General features: G+C 37.3%; 1 pseudogene; it reads right to left on the bottom strand.

Moving 5' to 3' along the window:
* Positions 1–4,105: 4,105 nt before the first annotated feature.
* On the bottom strand, positions 4,106–22,055 carry LOC138691866 (UDP-glucosyltransferase 2-like; annotated as a pseudogene).
* Between the last annotated feature and the right edge of the window lie 1,404 nt (positions 22,056–23,459).

The following is a 23,459-nucleotide window of genomic DNA, read 5'->3' as shown; positions in this document are numbered from 1 at the left end:
GTGGAAAGATCGACGTCAGAATTGAGGACCTCATGTAGTGGGCATGTGGAACCATCGCCCTCAGCCAGGCATTACAACGTCAAGACGCCGAAGTTCGACGGTACGACGTCTTAGGCGATATTCCGTCGCCAGTTCGAGGCCATCGCAGAGCACAATGGGTGGACGCCGGCAGAGAAAACTACTCAGCTGCTGGCCGCGCTTCAGGGACAGGCGTCGGAGATTCTTCACAGCGTTCCAGAAGACGGGACAGCCGCTGAGATAATGGCGGCCTTGGAGGGACGTTATGGTGACCATCAACTTGCGGCAGCATTCAGGACCCAACTGAAAACGAGGGTCCAACAGTCAGGAGAGTCCCTGCAAGAATTCGGGATGGCGGTGGAACAACTTGCCCATAAGGCCCTCAGGGGCCTACCTAATGACTTCATCGCTGGAGAGGCGGCCTACACCTTCGGCAGCGGAGTTCGAAACCCCGAAATCAGACAACAGCTACTCCTGGCAGAGCATCGTACCATCAACGCAGCTCTAGCGGCGGCCCTCAGGATGGAGGCAGCCAAGTTGGCGGCGGGAGTCTCCACACCGCATTGGATCAGGAGCGTCACGGCGACGGATGCTGGGAGGCGCCAACCGAAGCCACCCGAGCGGCAGTCAACGGAGCGGCGGAGACGACGGGCGCCCACCTGCTGGTCCTGTGGCAAACCGGGACACCTGAGAAGGGACTGTGACCGATCCGGTCACAGGCAGAAGAGAGAGGTGGCCGACGTCGAGGAGCGTCAGCAGTCAACGGAGCGGCGGAGACGACGGGCGCCCACCTGCTGGTCCTGCGGCAGACCGGGACACCTGAGAAGGGACTGTGACCGATCTGGCTACAAGCAGGAGAGAGAGGTGGCCGACGTCGAGGAGCGCCAACAGTCAACGGAGCGGCGGAGACGACGGGCGCCCACCTGCTGGTCCTGCGGGAGACCGGGACACCTAAGGAGGGACTGCGACCGCTCTGGCCACCGGCCGGAGAGAGAGGTGGCTGACACCGTGAGAAACCAACAGTCGCCTGAGCAACGGAGACGACGGGTGCCCACCTGCTGGTCCTGCGGTGAACCTGGGCACCTGCGGAGGAGTTGCGACCGACCTGGCAACAGTCAGGAGAGAGAGGGGGCCGATGCTAGGAGGAGCACGTCGGCGCCATCATCACCGTCCCCTCGGCTCGTCCTGAAACCGGTCGACAGAAGATGCGACGATGGGCTGATTGCTGAAGGACGGATAAGAGGCCGTCCATGCAGAATACTGGTGGACACCGGGGCGATGCTCACTATCGCCAGACCGGAAGTCGTGCGTGGCCTACCTGGGAGGACGCCGCTGCGCTGGTATGAGCTACGTACTGCCTCAGGCGAGAACCTGCCCATCCAGAAAGAGGTTTTCCTGGATCTGACATTGGGAAAGAGGAGACTGGAGATGTGGGTGTTCGTCGCCAACATCACCGAGGACGTCGTCCTGGGACTCGACGCCATGCGGTTACTCGAAGCGACGGTGGACGTCCGGCGCCGTATACTCCGTCTTGGTCGGGATGAAGTGTTCCTGATGGACGCCGAAGACCAACCCGTGGCCAGCGAGCTCTCCTTGGAGGGCCAAGTGGAAAAGCAAGATGGCGCCCACGCAGTACGAGTATTGCTGCCCAGCCAAGCCAAGGATGGGGTGGCACCACCATAAGGAGGGAGCAGCCGAAGGACCCCAAACGTTGGACTGACTAGTAGCCTACCAAGGGACTGCCCGAGACGAGCAGTCCTAAGGAGGGAGCAATGTGACAGCGACGTGAGATTCGAACTCACGACCAGCGTCCCGCGAGAGAAGATCGCGCGGAGCACTTTAGCGGAGAGAAGAGAGGGGATGTATTACGTCAACGCGACGAGAGTGCGCGCGCATCTGGTGCTGGTAGAGAGGAGAGGGCTCTGGATTTCTCTGGAGTGCAATCTCTGGAGACGCGTGGAACCTTCGAGGCTACGTCGCTGTGGTTATAAATTACGGACGCGAAGGAACGACAGCAGTTTCCAGTTTTCAGTTATTCAGTCAGTGAGTAAGCCAGAGTAAGCAAGCCAGACTTGTGTGCCGGAGTTCGACTCGAGTGTGCGTCCGCATCTGCGTCAGCATCCGAAGGCCTGAGTTCGCGTTAGTGGACCGCAGTTGGAGGGACCTGAGTTCGAGTGCAGTGGACCGCAGTTGGAGGGACCTGAGTTCGAGTACAGTGAACTGTCTCTGAAGGTCTGTGGTTCGAGATACTGTGAACTCCAGTGACTGAGATAGAAGAACTGTGAACTGAGAACTGATAGTTCTGATTTGTAAATAGTGCTTTGTAAATATTAGTTAAGATTAACAGTTCATTGTTGTTCGTACTAGTCCAAGTAAATTGGTATTGTCGTCAGTGGAGTGCTATAACGAATACTGTGTTGAGTGAAAATTCAAATTGTTGCCGAGAGCGTTTAAGGCGAATTGTAGAAAGGAATTATTGTTGTGAGGAATAAATTATATTGTTGTTACTAATAAAAATTTACAATATGTTACAAATTATTGAATTATTTAGAATAACCTTCCAACATAAAGTACGGTAAGTAAATAAGTCCTTTAGTACGTAGGATCGTGTGATATCTGGTAACAGTTGGCAGCATTGACAAGATGGCAATATTTGCTGTTCAGAAACTATTCTTATGTGACCCTCACTATACAAGGACCCCTTAGATTCTGTACACTGTACAGGTTCCGGTGGAACGCTTCATGGCAGCCTAGGGAGTAAAGGCCCATTCACAATGAAAATTAAACATAACCGTAACATAAACACAGAAGTTTGCGCCCAGGCACTGCCATCGTGACCTAATACAGGCCGTAAGGCAGACCACGTGACTCGCTTAACAGCTGATCGCGAAGGGCGGCCTTTCAACCATATCAATTAGTTGCAGTGCATGAAAAATAACATATATTTCTCCGAAATGCAGTGTAATTGCGTCAGTAAAATTTTAAACAGTGATTGTGAAACACTTGAGACACAATTCACTTGCAACGTAAGGTATAATATTATTTTTGGTGTAAAAATTACGTTGTTGCAGGCAAAGTTCGTATGTGTAATACCTGCCTTTATTTCGATTAAACATTGTGCCCTTATGTGGTTAAGTGAATTTTTGGTGTTATAAACAGTAAATATGTGTAATAATATACACGTGAAAGTGAAACATTGACTGGGATGTAAAGTAAATTATGATTATTCCTAAGTGCAGCGTTACTGATATTACTCTTGTCTAATCCATTGTTAGTTTACCGTATTTTTTTATTAAATTTAAATTATTGCGCCCTTCTTATGTGTAAATAATGGACATTATAAATAATACGACGTTTGATAATATACACAATTTGAACTAAAAGCGAGATACGGTTCCGAGATACATATAGTATATTGTGAAAAATTATACCTTATAGTTTTCATTACTGTTACAGAATCTAATATTGTAATTAATTGAAATAAAGGACGCTCACTTCATTACGAAATTCTTGTACATTCATTTAAGCACGTTTCAACAATTTTCAGTTGCATCGCACGCATATTTTGATGTGTTGAAAATATAGGTTATGTTTACTCTATCAGTACTTGCCTTATTTCTATATTCGCAATTATGCATCATAATTAAGCATAACGCTACGTATAACTTGTAAATGCAATTTGTCTACACTTCAATTGTATTTATTCGTTTCATACGGTACTCCAGTCTGATTGGTTTAATATGTTACCAGGCCTAAACTAGCGCTGAGGTAGTTACCTTCGTATTCATACGCCTTGCATATACTAATTAGTTCGGTTAGTTCAGGCTTTTATTATGCCTTGCTTAGAGGATTAAATGCATCTCCACAAAAATAAATTCAACTTTTTCAGTTCAGAAATTACCGGAACTATACCTCAGCGCTAGTAAGTAATATAACCGTATGTACATTTCATAGGAGAGAGTGTTGTGAATTTTCTACCTTTAAGTAAGGAAGATAACAGTGTTCTGAAGTTTATCCTAAATATATTCTTCTTTATTAAATCTCAAAATAGCTTTCGTTCTCAACTTAAAATGTTGACGCAAATAGGTTATGTTAACATGGTGAATTCTCTTCACATAAAATTAACACAGTTTTATAATCCTGCCACATTATACAACAAATAAATGGAACTTATGCACACATTACATTGAAAAACAATTTAATTGTTTTATTTATTTGTTCCCTACTATACTGGGTCGTATTTAATTCTATTTATCTAACCTACCAGATGAAGTAACACACAACCGTACGTACCTACACTAATTTCATAAGAGGGACTGTGGTAAATTTTCTACCTACAAGTAAGGAAGATAGATGTGCTAAATTAAAATCACAATATAAATAATTCTTCTTTATTAAATCTCAAAATAGCTTCCATTCCAGTCTTAAAATGTTGATGCAAACAGGTTATGTTAACATCTAAAACTCCGTTCACATTAAAATAACAGTTTTGTAATTATTTCTGCAACATATTATGCAATAAGAAGTGAACGTATCTTATACATACATTACACTAAATAAAATTGAGCACCGACACGCATTAAAGTAATATATTTCACTCAGCTCCGTATACTCAAATAGAAAAGCCCGACCCATCGAGTGACGTCACACATCCTGCATTACGGCCTGGTCTAGATCACGATGGTAGTGGCCCAGGCTACCAAATGGGATCATTCACAATGATTCACATAAGCATTGACATAAACATTACCGTAAGACGTTAACATGAAAGTTTGCAAACTCCAAACTTTCATGCTTATGCTTACGTGATTTGCAAACAGAACACAATCGTGGAGCGCTGACGTATACGATAGAATATGAGGAAATGGCGTCGTTATGTTTCCATGGTTACCAAGTATGTTTGCTGTTATGTTTATGTTCCCATCGTGAATGATGGTATGACTTCTTGATTTTACTGTAACGTTAAGTTAACGCTTACGTTACGTTTAATTTTCATTGTGAATGAGCCTTAATTCGAACAATGCCCAACATTTTCGAGCGAGTAAGAGGTTAGTTGATGCGTCATTGTCAAGCGGGTATTGAAACTAACGTGAGGTATTTCGGACATTGGCTGTGAAGTTTTCCGATCATTTTCTCTCTTTTTTTTTTTTTCGTTTACAACTTTATGGAATAAAATTACATTATTTTGCTTACAAAATGTTTTGTTTTAATATCTGTTTGGTACAAATAACTCGTCACACATTTCAATTTAACAAATTGTACTGTACCCGACATATAATTGTTTTGTTTAATTAATACCGAGTACTATACATTAGTACATTACTGTGTATTTAGGGGTCCTTACGCTCCTGGGTAAACAAATTGTTGGCACTTTCAAATAAAATATGCATTGGATTTATTTTAATTTTGACTTGTTGCACTTTTCTAAAAATAATGCAAATTTGTATAACTGAAATTATGAACATAAATGATTACATAAGTGAGTTGATAAGAATGACAGTAGAATAAGACACTTTCCAACAAACATGAATTGAATGCTTATACTCTATACTAGAGATACGTTCCCATATCAACCAAGTTTTTGTACAAATTTCCAGAAATTTGCCGTCGACTAAAAGCTGCCCTCTGGGAAAATGTCCATTTGGCCACCCCCTAAATACGGTTCTGAATGGAATCAACATTTTGATCGTTTCCAGCAAACTAGATTTGATACTCTGTTTATATATGCACAGTTCTTTAAACGTCCGGAGACATTTGTTGTTTTATTTTGAAAGTTTAGTTCAATTGTAAACTTAAAAAAGTCACTGACATGAGAAAAAATAAGGAAAACATTCTGCTAGTTACAGTTAGGGCACAAATGCAGGTATATATACTACACTTCGGGACTCTGTACATACATCTTATAACATTATCATGTGTGAAATATGGTATAGTATACTATACTCTCAGGATTCTGGAGGATACAAAATTATTCTCATTCTGTAATAGATATGGAATTAAATTAATACTTTACTCTTTCCACTTTACTTAAACGTGTTAGGTACCATCCTAAATGCTTTCTGTAGTGTGATCTTTAATAATTAAATGCTATTAAAATTATGCTTTCTTCTTATAAAGATTTCAGAAAAGACCTATTTCCATACCGGTAATAACCGAACTAAGTCCCATTAAGTATAAAGCCAGTAAAACAATATCCTCTTAAAAGTGTAAAGAGAAATAGCGATAACTAGCGACAAGATAAGTAATATTTTCCGTTCGTTACATCGATGAATTTTTGCCTTTCCGAACACTTCGAACGATAGAGCTAGAGGATGAATGGTTCTTGACTGCAGCATGTGACACATTACCGGTCACCAGTTTTAGCATTATTTTAAAGCTGTAAAATACAATAAACCCCAAGGCAATTATAAGGGCGATAATCACAAGTATGACGTCCAGTAGCAGATATTGGTACCAAGTCAGATCTAGTGCTGCAGATCGCAGATGTGGCGCTCCACGATGTCTGATGACGTACTCTGTCCAGTAGATGGCAGTGTCCAGCGCCGATTGCGGACGATCTCTGAACAGCTGTGACAGACGCTTGGCGTTTGTACGATAACTGAAACAAGCGGTTGAAAACACGAGAATATATTTTTATTGTAGAGACTTAGCTTCTCTCAGTATACTGAACAGAATGAATTAATGAAAATACCCGTTAAAAGTGTTTAATGTACAGACCAGACTCTTCATCTTTTCAATTCCTATAATACTATACAGGGTGATTCAGAATAATACTGACAACTCTTAGTATGTTATATAGGACAGCATACTGATGATTTTTTCAAGTTGCGACCCATGTCCGGAAGTACATAGTTTGTGCGCTGTGGAGTGTCAGACAATGACCGCTCCGGATATGGTGATTTGTGTATGCCACATTTTGTCAAGAAACCTCCCCAACTCCCCAACCGAACAAGAGCATCATATTGTGCCTTGAAAATTGTTTTTGGCGTCCTTGTTATTACATAACTCATTAACCATTGACGCCCTCATGTGACTTCAATTATGCGCAACTCACATGGGATCATGCAGTACTTTGTTCAAAGCCTTGAGGACGTTCTCTGTTGTGATGGAGTCGTAATTCAACTGCACAGCCACTCCTTTGGTCACGTAATTCTTGACGTTGAGTGGCTGGTCAAGCATCATGGGTATACCTATCATGGGCACCCCGGCGTAAATTGCTTCTTGGGTTCCCAGATTCCCGCCATGGGTTATGAAAACTCGGACGTTGGGATGATCTGAAAAATGAAGAACGTTCTCAAGTTGTCTACGACCCCCTCTGTATTCTGTGAAAATAGTTAGGTGTTGTTCATTAACATTCATCTTTCACCGTCTCTGCAGCTCATCTCTGGAACTCTCTACCACAACATGTCACAGACTGTCGGACATTGTCTAGTTTCAAAAGTAAATTAAAATTGCACTTTTTGAATTAGATTGCTTTCAGTTATGAGCCCCTTTCTCTGCTATAGTTTTGTAAAAATATAGGCTATATATTTCTTTTTCTTTCCTTTCCCCTTTTTGTTCTCTTTATCAGCCGATGAATTTATTATCATAGCCTTTTTATTGTGAATTTTATTTAATTTTCGTATTTCTTCTCTTTTTTACTATTATTTTATTACATTACATTTTGATATACTCTTCCATACGTTTTTCCATATTAACCATTTGTACTAAATGATTTGCTTTCACTATGTTCCAATGTATTTTACTTTTTTTTCTATTATGGTATATTATTATTATTATTATTATTATTATTATTATTATTATTATTATTATTATTATTATTATTTCCTTTTTCTTTTTTTGTAATATGTTAGTATTCTGTTCTTTAACTTTTTGTTAAATTTCAACTGCTTGTATACTTTGTGACCTGGTAGAGTGTAAGAGAAGGCCCTATGGCCTTAACTCTGCCAGTATAAATAAAGAATTATTATTATATTATTATTATTATTATTATTATTATTATTATTATTATTATTATTATGTGTTGAGATAACTGTGTTACAGAGTACTGGTGATAGTACAGACCGATTGTTTAGCCCTGACAGCTCAACGACGCGAAAGAGGGGAAGTAATCGGAGGAGTGGGGAGAGTTCGTAGTAGAGATAAGGGCGAGTCCACACCTGTGGAGTAACGGTTAGAGCATCTAGCCGCGAAACCAGGTGGCCCGGGTTCGATTCCTGGTCGGGCAAGTTACCTGGTTGAGATTTTTTCCGGGGTTTTCCCTCAACCCAATATGAGCAAATGCTGGGTAACTTTCGGTGTTGGACCCCGGAGTCATTTCACCAGCATTATCACCTTCATCTCATTCAGACGCTAAATAACCTAAGCTGTTTATAAAGCGTCGTAAAATAACCTACTAAAATAAAAAAAAGATAAGGGCGAGCAGTCGGTAAAGGCAAGGGAGTGAATAAACCAAACACCCCTTGGCGTAACTAAATGGACTCGCCTGTCCCACGCGCACATCTCCGGCGACTGTCAGGACTAAATAATCGTACTGTAAAGTAGGTTAGAAGGAACAATTTATCATAAGGACAGTGTCGGTAACAAAAAAGGGAGCCAATTTATTACAATGCACAGCATAATAATACAACTGTAGCCTATACCAGTGATGTCAAAGCAAGCGCATTTTTCAGACTTTGACGTCTTCCGCGGGCATCAACCTCTAGGTATGAAAGGAAGAAGGATTATGTATATGGATAAGCAGCCTGTTGGATTAAGAAAACAGTGGTGCACAAACTTCAAATGGAACGTGAAATTTTATGTCGTTATTTTTACATAGTTTCTTCCTGTTTGATATGATTCTTATCTATATTGTCTGTAAAACAAAAGTACTAACACAAATTTCTTAATATTGCATTTGTTTTTAAATGTTAATAACATAATAAAGAGTTAAGAAGGAATATTCACATAAATTCTATAGCAGTACAACTATAATATACTAAATGAATGAAACACATTATTCATAAAGAAAGTGATAGCCCAAAAAAAGAGATTGACTATGACGTAAGTTCGAATTGTTATTGATGGTATATTTGGCCTTATAAAAGTAATCAATAAACTAATCAAAACAATATTATAGTACAATGCAAAGTTACCTAGGTATATCTTTTAACTGTGACTAATATTACATTAAAAAACTCTTATCGCATTATGCTTTTAAGGTGATATTGGTGCGCAACTTCCTATCACTAGAATATTAAATTATTTTCTCGAAATCATCTGAAGCTATAGAGCTGACGTTTTTAGAACACTTGTTTATGATGTAACAGTAATTGCTTTGTTAATTTATTTCGTTACAAACATTTCCCATGCGAATATTTTCAAATTTTTTTATACACTGTCTTAAGTAATATGTATTTACGAAAACATTGTTTCAGTATCTGTAAGGTTATTAAATACCGTAACATATTTGAAAATTTCACTTTCGCATAAAAAATTAAGTAATTATTACTTTTGAATAAAAAACAAGCTTGTGAAAAATGAGCATTAAAATTAAAACTTACATTCTTAAAATGCACTTATACTTCTCAGACAAATATAAAAATTAACCTGGATACAGTTTTAATAAGTCCTCTTCCCTTTATCTATTGAATCAGTGCTGGCCATCCCTGAATATAGCTCGACCAAGCGGCATATACTGCCTCTTTCGTCTGTCTCTTTCCTTTCCGCTGTAAAGCGCTCAGGCTCTCCTGATCTCTAAAGCGCGCGCTTGCGCCTATGGGCATCAATTGACATGACTGGCCTATACCATGGGTGGGCAGCTCGTGCTCTCAAACTGTCAACACAACCTCAGTCAGGTAGAGCGAACTGTGTACTAGCTGTAGTGTCTGTACGCGGGTCTTGTAAGAGCAAGTTCGCTCGAGTCTGCAGTAAGTGGCGGCTCGTTATGAGTGTGAAACAGTATAATCCGATCAGATCGTTTCCTTCCTTTAGTGACTAGTGGCAAAAGGTACATTTCTGTTAAAAAGAAAGATGAAGGTTGGTTTACAGTCGATGGAAACTCCTGAAATTTTGCAGATTGAATTGATAAATCTACGGAACAGCACGCCACTCACAGTTTCGACGAAATCAGGAATCGAACGATTTACATATTTAAATACTTACATTTTCCATGATTTATGTATTTAAATAACGACTTTTTCACGATTTACATATTTAAATAACTACTTTTTCCACGATTTACATATTTACGTAACGACTTTTTCACGATCCACATATTTAAATAACTACTTTTTCCACGATTTATATATTTAAATAACGCCTTTTTCCCGATTTACATATTTAAATAACTACTTTTTCCATGATTTATATATTTAAATAACGACTTTTTCACGATTTACATATTTAAATAACTACTTTCCCCACGATTTATATATTTAAATAACGACTTTTTCACGATTTACATGTTTAAATAACTACTTTTCCTACGATTTATATATTTAAATAACGACTTTTTCACGAATTACATATTTAAATAAATACTTTTTCTATGATTTATATATTTAAATAACGACTTTTTCACGGTTTAAATATTTCAATAAAGACTTTTCACGATTTATATATTTAAATAACGACTTTTTCACAATTTGCATATTTAAATAACTACATTTTCCACGATTTATATATTTAAATAACGACTTTTTCACGATTTAAATATTTAAAGAACGATTTTTTCACGATCTATATATTTAAATAACTACTTTTTTCCACGATTTATATATTTAAATAACGACTTTTTCACGATTTACATGTTTAAATAACTACTTTTTCCACGATTTATATATTTAAATAACGACTTTTTCACGAATTACATATTTAAATAACTACTTTTTCCATGATTTATATATTTAAATAACGACTTTTTCACGGTTTAAATATTTAAATAACTACTTTTTCACGATTTACATATTTAAATAACTACTTTTTCCATGATTTGTATGTTTAAATAACTACTTTTTCACGATTTAAATATTTAAATAACGACTTTTTCACGATTTACATATTTAAATAACTACTTTTTCCATGATTTATATATTTAAATAATAGCTTTTTTACAATTTTAGATATTTAAGAAACTACTTTTTCCACGGTTTATATAGGCCTATTTAAATAACGACTTTTTCGCGATTTAAATATTTAAATAACGGCTTTTTCACGATTTGAATATTTCAATAACGACTTTTTTCACGAATTGCAGTGGTTTTATTTACCGAGTTTGGTGTATTTTATTCACTGTTTTATGATATCCCTACTCATGGGCAATATGAAGAAGTAACGTAGTTGTTGTTAGGCGTGTAGGACAAGACATAATTACAAAAAATGCATATACTTTATAATACTGACTTTTATAACTTTGAAGTCTTAATCCGCCTCTGAATTGGTGTCGACGTGCCATGAGCATGAAGCATGCTCCCTAAGAATATGGATATCCTGCTCACTGATACGATACTTACTGAGTATCTCAAACTGTGGTAACCAGGCTGCAGTCTTTACATTTGTCGGAAGCCCGGAAATGTTACCAATCTTCCACAGAACACGCTGTGGTAACTGTGAGAAAGCGTCGATGAATGCCCGTAGCTTTTTTTCTGTGAGTGATTCGCTTCGTAACATTGAGCCTAGAGAAAAGTAAATGACTCCCTCTTTGGCTTCATCGAGGTACGTCTGCAAGTCCTGTAACAAAAACAGTTCATTCAAATCCATTGGTAGTTCCTCTTACAGGTAGCGGCCAGTGATACCCGCTGTAATTTTACACACATGTGATAAAGTTTTCACCATGTTCTGATTGTAATTTAGAGCAAAGCTAGGGAAGAGAACGCATATTTATTTTGTACATCTACTCCCAAGAAGAGGGGACACAACTGTGTAAAAGCCGGTAAATTTAATTTGGTATTTTATAATGACTATTTCGTTTATATGACGTCATTCCATTTTTGACCAATGAAGTGTAATAAAATTTTGAATTCCAACCAATCACAGTCATACATCGCGATAATTTTTGCAGCTGGATTTATCACTATCAATTTATCGCATGTTTGTTCTTTTGTTTAGTCAGTATCGCCAACTGTTTCCCCGTAAATCGATAAGCATGAATGCATTGTACTAAATTGCGAAATCCTACTTCCTCATCTAAATCTTCATCTTCTAATTTCATGTCCATCGTACCTAAAGAAAATGATACTCCTTCATAACAATTGTTCATTTAATTAATGTAGATGTTAATAAGGTTATTTGTAATTATATTATAATACGTTTAAATTAAATTATTATTTCAACAGATAATGAAAATGTATTTGTTATAATAACAAGAGAGAAGCGCAACACATGTAATTAAAATTGTTAAACCTGTATTTCGCTTTTCTCAATTGGCGTTACTGAATACATTCAGTTTCTCTATTGCAGTAATCGATATTCATCTATTTCAACTTCAAAATCTCTGCATAGGTTTGTTTATAAGTGTAGAATTAATAACATTTTATGTTTCGGTGCTGGACCCTGGACTCATTTCACCGGCATTATCACCTTCATCTCATTCAGACGCTAAATAACCTAAGATGTTGATAAAGCGTCGTAAAATAATCTACTTAAAACATTTTATGAGCGAATTTGAGAGATATAATATTTAAATTTTTATTTTATTCACGAAATAGTCTTAATAAATGTCACTCGAGTTCTGAGAGTACTCAGATAAATCCACTCGCTTCGCTCGTGGATTTATCGGGGAATCTCAAACCTTTGTGACATTACTATGGATATTTTTTCTGGGACAACAAATATTGTTTGAAGAACAAAAGAACATGATATTTGAGAGTTTTGCAATAAGGTATATTTTGTCATATTTCCTCTAGGATTTCATCTAGATAGTATAGATTATGCCATTCTAGTATACCAGGGCGATGGACTTTAAACAGTGATAAAATTCATAGAATAGCTTCTTTGTAAGGGAAATAAGCTTCAAAATCCGAGTCGTAGATTTATGGCACTTAAATTAACCTGTCGCTGATAGAAGTGTGCAGACATAATTTTGGTGATCGCTTCTCGCTCATATTGCATTTAGAGTAACCGCTACACTAGTCACTCCTTTAAAGATAAAGAGAGACCTTTAGTTACTACTGTATTTGAGTATGTGAACATTATTATTATTATTATTATTATTATTCTTATTATTATTATTATTATTATTATTATTAATATTATCTTTTCGTGCCAGAGAAGGGTAAGAAACACCGATATGATTTCTGTAATAAGTTTGAGACAAAGCCATGAGCAGGCAGGGAAAATTAGTTACCGATGGGAGGGAGGCATGTTGCTTCAGGTTAACTGTGTTCTAGAGTTTGACGTAGGGACTCTCATTATAGTTCTGTCGTTCTACTTTGCTACACGATGGTTTCTTTGTGGATCTTTGTTTCCTCAAAAAAGCCAAATATACTCGTAAAATCACTTCATTCTTCAAAGTATTTTTTTCTCTTAATGACGGATATTTGACTGTTCGTCATTCACTCATACGAAGCCAGTTGTGTAGACCAATTTACCGACAGTGTCGTTGCCCAGGGTGCGCCATAGGAGACTGAAGTACGCTAATCCCCGGTTACAGAATGCCGTGCAAAGTTATATTATAGCAAAACATATCTCGAAATAGTTCCTCTGCAATGCCACAAATCCCTGTCTTTATAATAGTATATGTTTAATGAGATAGTGAAAGAAGATGTAGTTTATTATCTCCTGGCCTAGTTGCCTCATAAATAGTGTCTTGTTGGTGTCGCTTGTGAGGTTCAGACCTGTCTTCGGATAGTTGACAAAACAATACAATATTAAAAACACACAATTTTCGGTGGACTGATATAAAGTCATATTCAGAATAAATATTTAACAGTGTGTTATTTATTTACCTCTGGTAATTTTCCAATGTTGCCGATATGTAGCCCTCCTACTTCCACAAACGTCGGAACTGCAGGTCTGGGAGTGTTGATTGAGAAGTGGCTGTTCATCAAGATGAGGCTTACCTCCGCTGTATTTCGTGCAATGAAGGATAATCCTCTCCAAAATGCTGCTTCATTAATTCTTTTGTGGGCATATCAAATTCAATATAATACCAAACGTTCATGATCCAATGAAACACTGTATTTACTAGTCTTTCCCAGAAATTCATTTGATCTGTGAAATGATAGAAGTAATTCGGAATGTATGCTGTGTTGTCAGGGTTACCAAGTCGATGTCCTATCCACGGAAGACTTGTGCTGGTTGTTATACTGATAAGTGGGACTTTGAAACGGTGGGAAAACCCTATTAAACAATCTGGTCCCATGAGGTGTGTGATGACGACATCATATGTTGTGTTGCTGTTCATGAGGTTCAAGATGTTTTGATTGCTCAATGCAGTTTGACAGGTGTCCAACATGTTGATCGTGAAATATTTCATAACTTGAAAGAATCCCATTCTCCAAAGCTGTTCTACGGACACATCCTTGAACAATGAGGGACCAGCGATGCTGAAGTCTGTATAGTTTGGCACCGGCTTCTCCAGCGGATGGTGCCCGAAGAAGTCCACTTGGTGACCTCGGGCTGCCAAAGCTTTGAAAAACGTGTGGAATATGGCGTAGTGACTTCGTCCTGTGTAGTTGATGAGGCTCAGGATCCTTGCAGCTTCAGACATGTAGATAGGCAGTACACAGATGATGAGAACGTGCAAGCATTTCATCTGTGAACAAGTGAGTCAGTGACTTATTACATTGGGAAAAGGATTTAAGGCTATAGAACTTATGCAGTATTTAGCGTTAGCATTCGTTGTGTGTTCGGGCGACGTCTAGAGATTCGTGTTACATTACTCATTACATTACTCGTGTCTTTATATGCGGTCTTAGACTTTCCAGTAAAAATCTGTTATTCTATTACAATGGATTGAATTCACAATAAACTGGCGGTAGATCTTTCTCCGTGTGTATTGATAGATCTAAATATTTTGTGAGTTATTCTGGAGAACTACAACGATGGAATGTAGGACCCTTTTATTCTTTATCATAATCAAAGACTTACGTACTATTCAATTTATACTTCATTAGTGTCTTTCTTGAGAAATTAAACCACCAAATATTAAACAAAATCCATTTTGAATCACCAACTTATACACTAATATACCAATACAGGAACATTACAGATACTAAAACAAATGCTCATAGATAACAACACATCACAAGAATACATAGAAGAAATCATCGAAATCACAGACATCATAACAAAGCAAAACTACTGTCTACGCGCCAGCTCTTAAACTGTGGCAGGAATGCAGCGTGGAAGCGATAAGCGGATGATGACGTAAGACTGTACTATACTAGGCTAAATATATATAACGCGGCAGGAATGCGGCGCGGCGTGAAACCGATAAGCGAGAAAGTTAATGTTTGTACTACGGAGGGAACATTCATGCACACTCCTTAGCTGGCCTGGCTGAGTCATATGCCCCCTTTCCCCACTTCCTCATACCTCACGGTTTAAGAGCTGGCGCGCACACAGTATTTCACACACAACAAATACTACACCCAAACAGAAGGATTGCCAATGGGATCACCCATATCCAGCATACTAGCAGAGATATTTTTACACAACATAGAACAAACATACATACTCAACAATGAACACAACAAATATGCAGACAATATAATATACTGGCACAGATACTTAGACGACATACTCATACTAAGTATACAAAGGAAACAAAAGACAAATATACAAACTACACCAATACATAAACAAATTACACCCAAAACTTCAATACACACTAGAACTTGAAAACAACAACTCCTTAAATTTCCTAGACATCACCATAACAAAAATCGACAACAAACACACCTACAAAATATACAGAAAACCAACCACCACCACCACACACATACACAACACATCTAACCACCGCATACAACACAAACATGCTGCATTCAGGACAATGGTACACAGATTACTCAACATACCCATGAGCCAACAACACTACAATGAAGAAGTGAACACAATCAAATACATAGCACAAGAAAACGGATACAATCCAAACATAATAGACAACATCATAAGAAAGACAAAACAAAAACTTAAACACAAAAACACGCAAAACACAACACAAACACAAGAACACAAGAAATACATCACACTAACACATGAAAACAAAAGCACACATAGGATCGCATCTTCATTCAGAAAGCAGAAATACAACATAACATACAGAACAGAAAACACACTACAAAGACATCTCATCACACAAAAAACACAAAAATATAAATACGACCACACAGGTGTATACAAACTCACATGCAATAGTTGCGGTAAGTTCTACATAGGACAGACAGGCAGATCATTCCAAACACGCTACAAAGATCACATTAAAGCAATAACCAGAGGACACAATACATCTACATACGCCGATCATATAACCAATGCTAACCATACATACAGTAACATAAATACGGACATGGAAATCCTACACATACAACCCAAGAACCAAAAACTCAACACACTAGAACAATACGAAATATACAAACACACTAAAACACATTCCGATCAAATTCTCAACACACAGATCAATTTCAGTACACACACACACACACGCACGCACGCACGCGCGCGCACACACACACACACACACACTCTATTTGACTCCACTCTTCAACACCTTTCAACAGTCAAACACACCCACATAACAGGCAGAGAAGTTCGACATGACGCCGAGATCTAGTAGGCTCTGAGGATGGTGCGTGAAGCACTGAAACAGCTGTAAGCCGGACAAATCTTACATAATTAACACGAGTAAGTCCACTAGTTAATCAATTAAAAAAAAACTTATATATAACACTTGACTGTTTGCTGACCAAAAGCTTATTATTTCAAATGCAGAAAATAATTTACAAATGGCAACTTACTATCCCCGAAACTTTTCTTGATCCTTTTAACGAAACGAGGGAGCCGGAGGGAACTACTCCCGCCTTGCTCACGCAGTGCTGCCAACCAAAGGGATCTCAACACTGAACTAAACAAATAGTAAACAGATTGTAATCTATTCCGAAGCGTTATTTCTCTGCCTCACTCTGAACAGTTCATTTTCGAGGAGTCCGAAGGTGTTTCTGTGTTGTGTCTGGTATTTCCTCAGACATTGTGTTAATAAAAGTACTGGGCCTATGTTCGAAAACAAAATTAATTCAATTTTTCGACGCCTTACTTTCCCGTATCATCTCCAATAGATTCTATGAGATTCCTCACTAATATTAACAGCATCAAAATGACAATAGAAGAAAAAACACTGATCCAATATGAAAAACTTATGAGATTACCAGGAAACAATTGGCATTCAGACAGTCTCCTCTGTTGATTAAAAACTCAAAAAAGTTTCATATCCATGGTTCAAGAACTAAAACAGAAAATGAACATCCCGAATTTAAAAGAAAACTTACAAATTAAACCAAATCTTTTAACTCTATTAAATGTAGAGTATAATTTAATTTAACAAAGAAATACTGAAATCAGAAGTAAACACTGAAATAATGAAACAGTTGTCTTTAGAGACAATTAATATTAAGTTTATGGAAAGTTTGTTTCACAGACATCATAACAATGGAAATATAGGCGCAAATGCGCAAGTGAAGCGAGCGTGTTACACTGATACACATGACACATTGCTGAGCTGATAGGATGGGCTGCGGCGTTGCCACATTTATCAGGGCCGGGCAATGACTAGAGAGGGCTATGTTAGTAACTTTATTTAAAAATTCCCACAATGAAGACAACAATATTTGGTTTTGATGGGACGGATCAAATCGGAACAAAAATCGTTATAGAAACTGAAATATTAGGAAAAGTTCATCATTTCAATTATCCGGGCTGCAATATTTCATATTAATCATCAAATAATTAGCAACATTTTTACAATTAATTGGCACAATTGTAAAAAAAATATTTGGAAATGTGAGTAAAGAGACAATTTTAAAATTACCTATATAAAATCTAGTTTCATTCAAGTCTGCTTCAAGCTAGATTTACATACCTATATAAGAGTTTAATATTGCCTACATTTTTATACGGGTCAGAAAATTGGAATTTAACAATTTTGCAGAGGAAGAGAATAATTTTAGCAGTAGAAATGCCATTACTTAGACCTCTGACAAGATACACTCTTCTTGATCATAGAACAAACGAATCTGTACATCAGAAATTAAATATTTCAAGTAGCCTATATTAGAAAAAATATACGAATACAGGTCAAACTGGGATTTACATTTAGAGCGAATGTCAAAAAGCCGAATTCCATTACACTCATACAGGTACAAAACACAGGGAAAAATAATTGGAAGATCTAAGAAACGTTGGCGAGAACAGATATAAATCTTAGAGATGGAAAGGATGAAAGGGTCCAATCCATGAAGCTTATGATGATGATGATGATGATGACAACGACGACGACGATGCTGGTGATGGTTTCAAATTGTACAAAATTACAAGTATTAATGACATTGCATGTTTACAGGAGTTCACACCTATGGAGTAACGGCTAGCACGTCTGGCCGCGAAACCAGGTGGCCCGGATTCGATTCCCGGTCGGGGGAAGTTACCTGGTTGAGGTTTTTTCCGGGGTTTTCCCTCAGCCCAATATGCTGGATAACTTTCGGTGCTGGACCCCGGACTCACTTCACCCGCATTATCACCTTCATCTCATTCAGACGCTAAATAACCTAAGATGTTGATAAAGCGTCATAAAATAACCTAATTTACAGGATGTCAATAAAGTGATGACACATTCTAGGGACTATTATACTTCTAATACATCGTAATACTTTCTACCAATTAAACAGTACGGAACAACGTGTTTAAATCAATCATGGCTGCTTATCCTACAATTTTTATCTCCCTAACATTTGTTTTTTTATCACCTTCCTAGCATTTGTTTGTTTTTATCACCTCCCTTGTATTTGTTTCTTTGTTTGCCAACATTGTATTTTCAATAATTGTACCTTTTAAAGTTATTCACGTTTATTTCATCATATTTAATTAAAACTTTTCTATAATTTATTTTGTTTATATTATTTAGGTTATGTTATAGCTTCTGCTGTATGAGATTATGGATAATAATAATAATAATAATAATAATAATAATAATAATAATAATAATAATAATTCTTTATTTATACTGGCAGAGTTAAGGCCATAGGGCCTTCACACTACCAGGTCACAAAGTATACAAACAGTGAACAATTTAAAAAAAGTTAAACAACAGAATACTAACATATTACAAAAAAAATAATGATAATAGCATAATAAATCGACACTCCATAATAGAAAAAAAAAAGAAAGTGAAATACATTGAAATATAGTGAATGCAACTCATTTAGTACAAATGGTTAATATGGAAAAACGTAAGGAAGAATATATAAAAATGGAATGTAATAAAATAATAATAATAAAAAAAAGAAAAGAAATACGAAAATTAAATAAAATTCACAATAAAAAGGATATGATAATAAATTCATCTGGTGATCAAGAGAACAAAAAGGGGAAAGGAAGAAAAAATATTCATATATTTTTACAAAACTATCGCAGAGAAAAGGGCTTATAACTGAAGGGAATCAGAATTAAAAAAATGAAATTTTGTTTTTTTTTTTTAAGTAGACAATGTCCGACAATCTCTGATATGTTGTGGTAGAGAGTTCCAGAGATGAGCTGCAGAGATGATAAAAGATGAAGAGTAGAAGGAAGTTCTGTGCTTAGGAATGGAGAGTGTGATATGGTGTTGTGAGCGAGTATTTATTTCGTGATATGAGGACAAATGTTGAAAACGAGAAGCTAAGTAGCTAGGGTTAGAGTTTTGTTAGTCACGTATCAGAGATTGTTTAATATATATTGTTAACTGAAGTGGAATGCAACTGTTTTAATAAAAATGAAACTGGATCAGCAAAGCCTTATTGACTAGTAATCGTCCAGAGTTCAATCCCTCTTAGCCCCAAATATTTTCTTAAGAACCTTATTCTCAAACACCCTTAATCTGTGTTCCTCTCTCAAAGTGAGAGTCCAAATTTCACAACAATACAGAACAACCGGTAATATAACTGTTTTATAAATTCTAACTTCCAGATTTTTTGACAGCAGACTAGATAACAAAAGCTTCTCAACCGAATAATAACAGGCATTTCCCATATTTATTCTGTGTTTAATTTCCTTCCGAGTGTCATTTATATTTTCTGCTGTTGCTCCAAGATATTTGGATTTTTCCCCAATTCGAAGGAAAAATCTCCAATTTTTATATTTACATTTCGTACAATATTCTGGTCACGAGACATAATCATATACTTTGTCTTTTCGGAATTTACTTCCAAATTTATCGCTTTACTTGCTTCAAGTAGAATTTACGTGTTTTCTCTAATCGTTTGTGGATTTTCTCCTTACATATTCAAGTCATCCGCATAGACAAGAAGCTGATGCAACCCGTTCAATTCCAAACCCTGTCTGTTATCCTGAACTTTTCTAATGGCATATTCTAGAGCGAAGTTAAAAAGCAAAGGTGATAGTGCATCTCCTTGCTTTAGCCCGCAGTGAATTGGAAAAACATCAGATAGAAACTGACCTATACGGACTCTGCTGTAAGTTTCACTAAGACACATTTTAATTAATCGAACTAGTTTGTTGGGAATACCAAATTCAATAAGAATATTGTCCACAGCTGTGGAGTAACGGTTAGCGCGTCTGGCCGCGAAACCAGGTGGCTCGGGTGCGATTCCCGGTAGGGGCAAGTTACCTAGTTGAGGTTTTTTCCGGGGTTTTCCCTCAACCCAAATATGAGCAAATGCTGGGTAACTTCAGGTGCTGGATCCCGGACTCATTTCACCGGCATTATCACCTTCATCTCATTCAGACGCTAAGTAACCTGAGATGTTGATAAAGCGTCGTAAAATAACGTACTAAAATAAAAAATAAAAAAATAAGAATATTATATAGTACTTCTCTTAACCGAGTCATATGCCATTTTGAAATCTATGAATAACTGATGAACTGTACCCTTATACTCCCATTTTTTCTGCAATATCTGTCAAATACAAAAAATCTGATCAATAGTCGATCTGTGACGCCTAAAACCACACTGATAATCCCCAGTAATTTTATGTAAATATGCAGTTAATCTTCTCAAAGAATATTGGACAAAATTTTGTAGGACGTTAACAAAAGTGATATTCTCGAATAATACCTTACCTACTGGCTTTTAAGGAACCCGGATGTTCATTGCCGCCCTCGCATAAGCCCGCCATTGGTCCCTATCCTGAGCAAGATTAATCCATTCTCTATCATCATATTCCACCTCCCTCAAATTCATTTTAATATTATCTTCCCATCTACGTCTCGGCCTCCCTAAAGGTCTTTTCCCCTCCGGCCTCCCAACTAACACTCTATATGCATTTCTGGATTCGCCCATACGTGCTACATGCACGTCGGGATTTAATGTTCCTAATTATGTCAGGTGAAGAATACAATGTGTGCAGTTCTGTGTTGTGTAACTTTCTCCATTCTCCTGTAACTTCATCCCTCTTAGCCCCAAATATTTTCCTAAGCACCTTATTCTCAAACACCCTTAACCTATGTTCCTCTCTCAAAGTGAGAGTCCAAGTTTCACAACCATACAGAACAACCGGTAATATAACTGTTTTATAAATTCTAACTTTTTAGTTTTTTTGACAGCAGACTGGATGATAAAAGTTTCCCAACCGAATAATAATAATAATAATAATAATAATAATAACAATAATAATAATAATGATAATAATAATAATAATAATAATAATAATAATAATAATACCTTTGCAGACATTCCAAATTCCAGATACGTGAAAGGACGTAAGTGATCGCTCTGCTGGATTCTTTGTAATTGTAATATTAGAGTCCTGATCGTATTACTCCACTTCTCACGAAGTTGTCGTTGACTTTTCTTTCGATTTCAGCTGATATTAATATAACTAGTCCTTTTGTAATACGACACCAGTGTATACTTGTATAGCCGCTTTCACTACTGAAATAATATTATAAAGACTCCTGACATTATTTGATATTTCATTATCTCTGTGTTGTTTTTCCTTTCATACATTGAGTTAATATTTCATAATTTTTCCGGAATAAATTAAGACAACGCATATCTTCAACGCTGTCAGCCATTGTGAAAATAAATTACATACAGTATTAAAATAAAACAAAACTTAGGTAGTGAACTTTAAGGATAAAATTATGTTTTTCTTTTACTGCTAGCATAAACATTTCCGTGACACTTCTAGAATTATTTTAGTCGAAAGAGACGTTAACGTGAATGAACGGTCACACGTCGAAATTTTTCCTGCGCTTCTTTTCGTGTCGTGTTCACACGTCAGCCAGAAGTATCGCACTGCACGCTACCTCTCATGCGAGCGCTGCGAAGTTGAGTTGCGAGTCTGTTCACACAAGGCGCTACTTTTTCAGCTGCAGTTTAGCTGCAGCTTTGCATCTCCGTGTTGATACTTCAATACATTTTCTGGTTGTGTTCGCATTAGGGTTTCACATGTTGAAACTCATATGAAAGCTTGGAATAGAATGGAATTAAATTTCAGGAAGGGACACTACCACCCAAGACTGCAATCCTCAGGCTAAACACATTCCTCAACCCACACCGGCTGACTACAGTAAGGTTCGCTGCGTACTTAATCCCCATTTCAGTTTGGTTCATAGGCTTTCCCTTTTACTCACACTCTTTACCATCCGTGAAGGGGAAGATGCTACAGTCTTGGCCGGTTTGTCCAAGTATTGTTAGAACACTTAACGACTGTTAAACCTTCAACAATTTGTTAAAAACAGTTTTTCCATTTGTTCATCACCAGTTTGGCTTAACAGATTCTTAACCGCTTGTTAACTTTAAATGTAGGATTTCAGGCCGTTAACTCATTTAACAAACAGTTAAACATGGCGGATAACACCACAGCTGTTCAGACAAAAGTTGTGAAAATAACATGTTATGTTTCTCTTTGAGGAATGTTTAGAGTAAGGGCCGTTTTCACCAAGCTTCAGTAAATCAGTCCAAATTAAACATTAACTAGTACTGAACATTAAAATATTTACACGAGTACGTTTGTATGTGCGCTGTCTCCGTAGATTTCAAACCGAGCAGCTATATGTTTCTCGTAGTGCTGGTTAACTCATGGCTCTGCAATGGAGCAGTCATTAGCGAGTTGGCTTGCCATCCGTGGGGCCCGTGTTCGATTCTCGGCGATAACTTTTTTTTTATTAACGCAACTAATTTTTATACATGTTACCTTTCTTCATTTTTTTAATTTTGTGCAGTGGAACGAATTATTTCGCAACTCTGGCTCCACTAGGAGAATTTTAAAAACTCTTGGGAGATAAATTTTCTTCCCGAAATAAAA

The sequence above is a fragment of the Periplaneta americana genome, chromosome 2 (assembly GCF_040183065.1).
Source record: "Periplaneta americana isolate PAMFEO1 chromosome 2, P.americana_PAMFEO1_priV1, whole genome shotgun sequence".
Taxonomy (NCBI): domain Eukaryota; kingdom Metazoa; phylum Arthropoda; class Insecta; order Blattodea; family Blattidae; genus Periplaneta; species Periplaneta americana.
The sequence above is the reverse complement of the archived record's forward strand: the minus strand, read 5'-3'. Positions and strand labels throughout refer to the sequence as shown.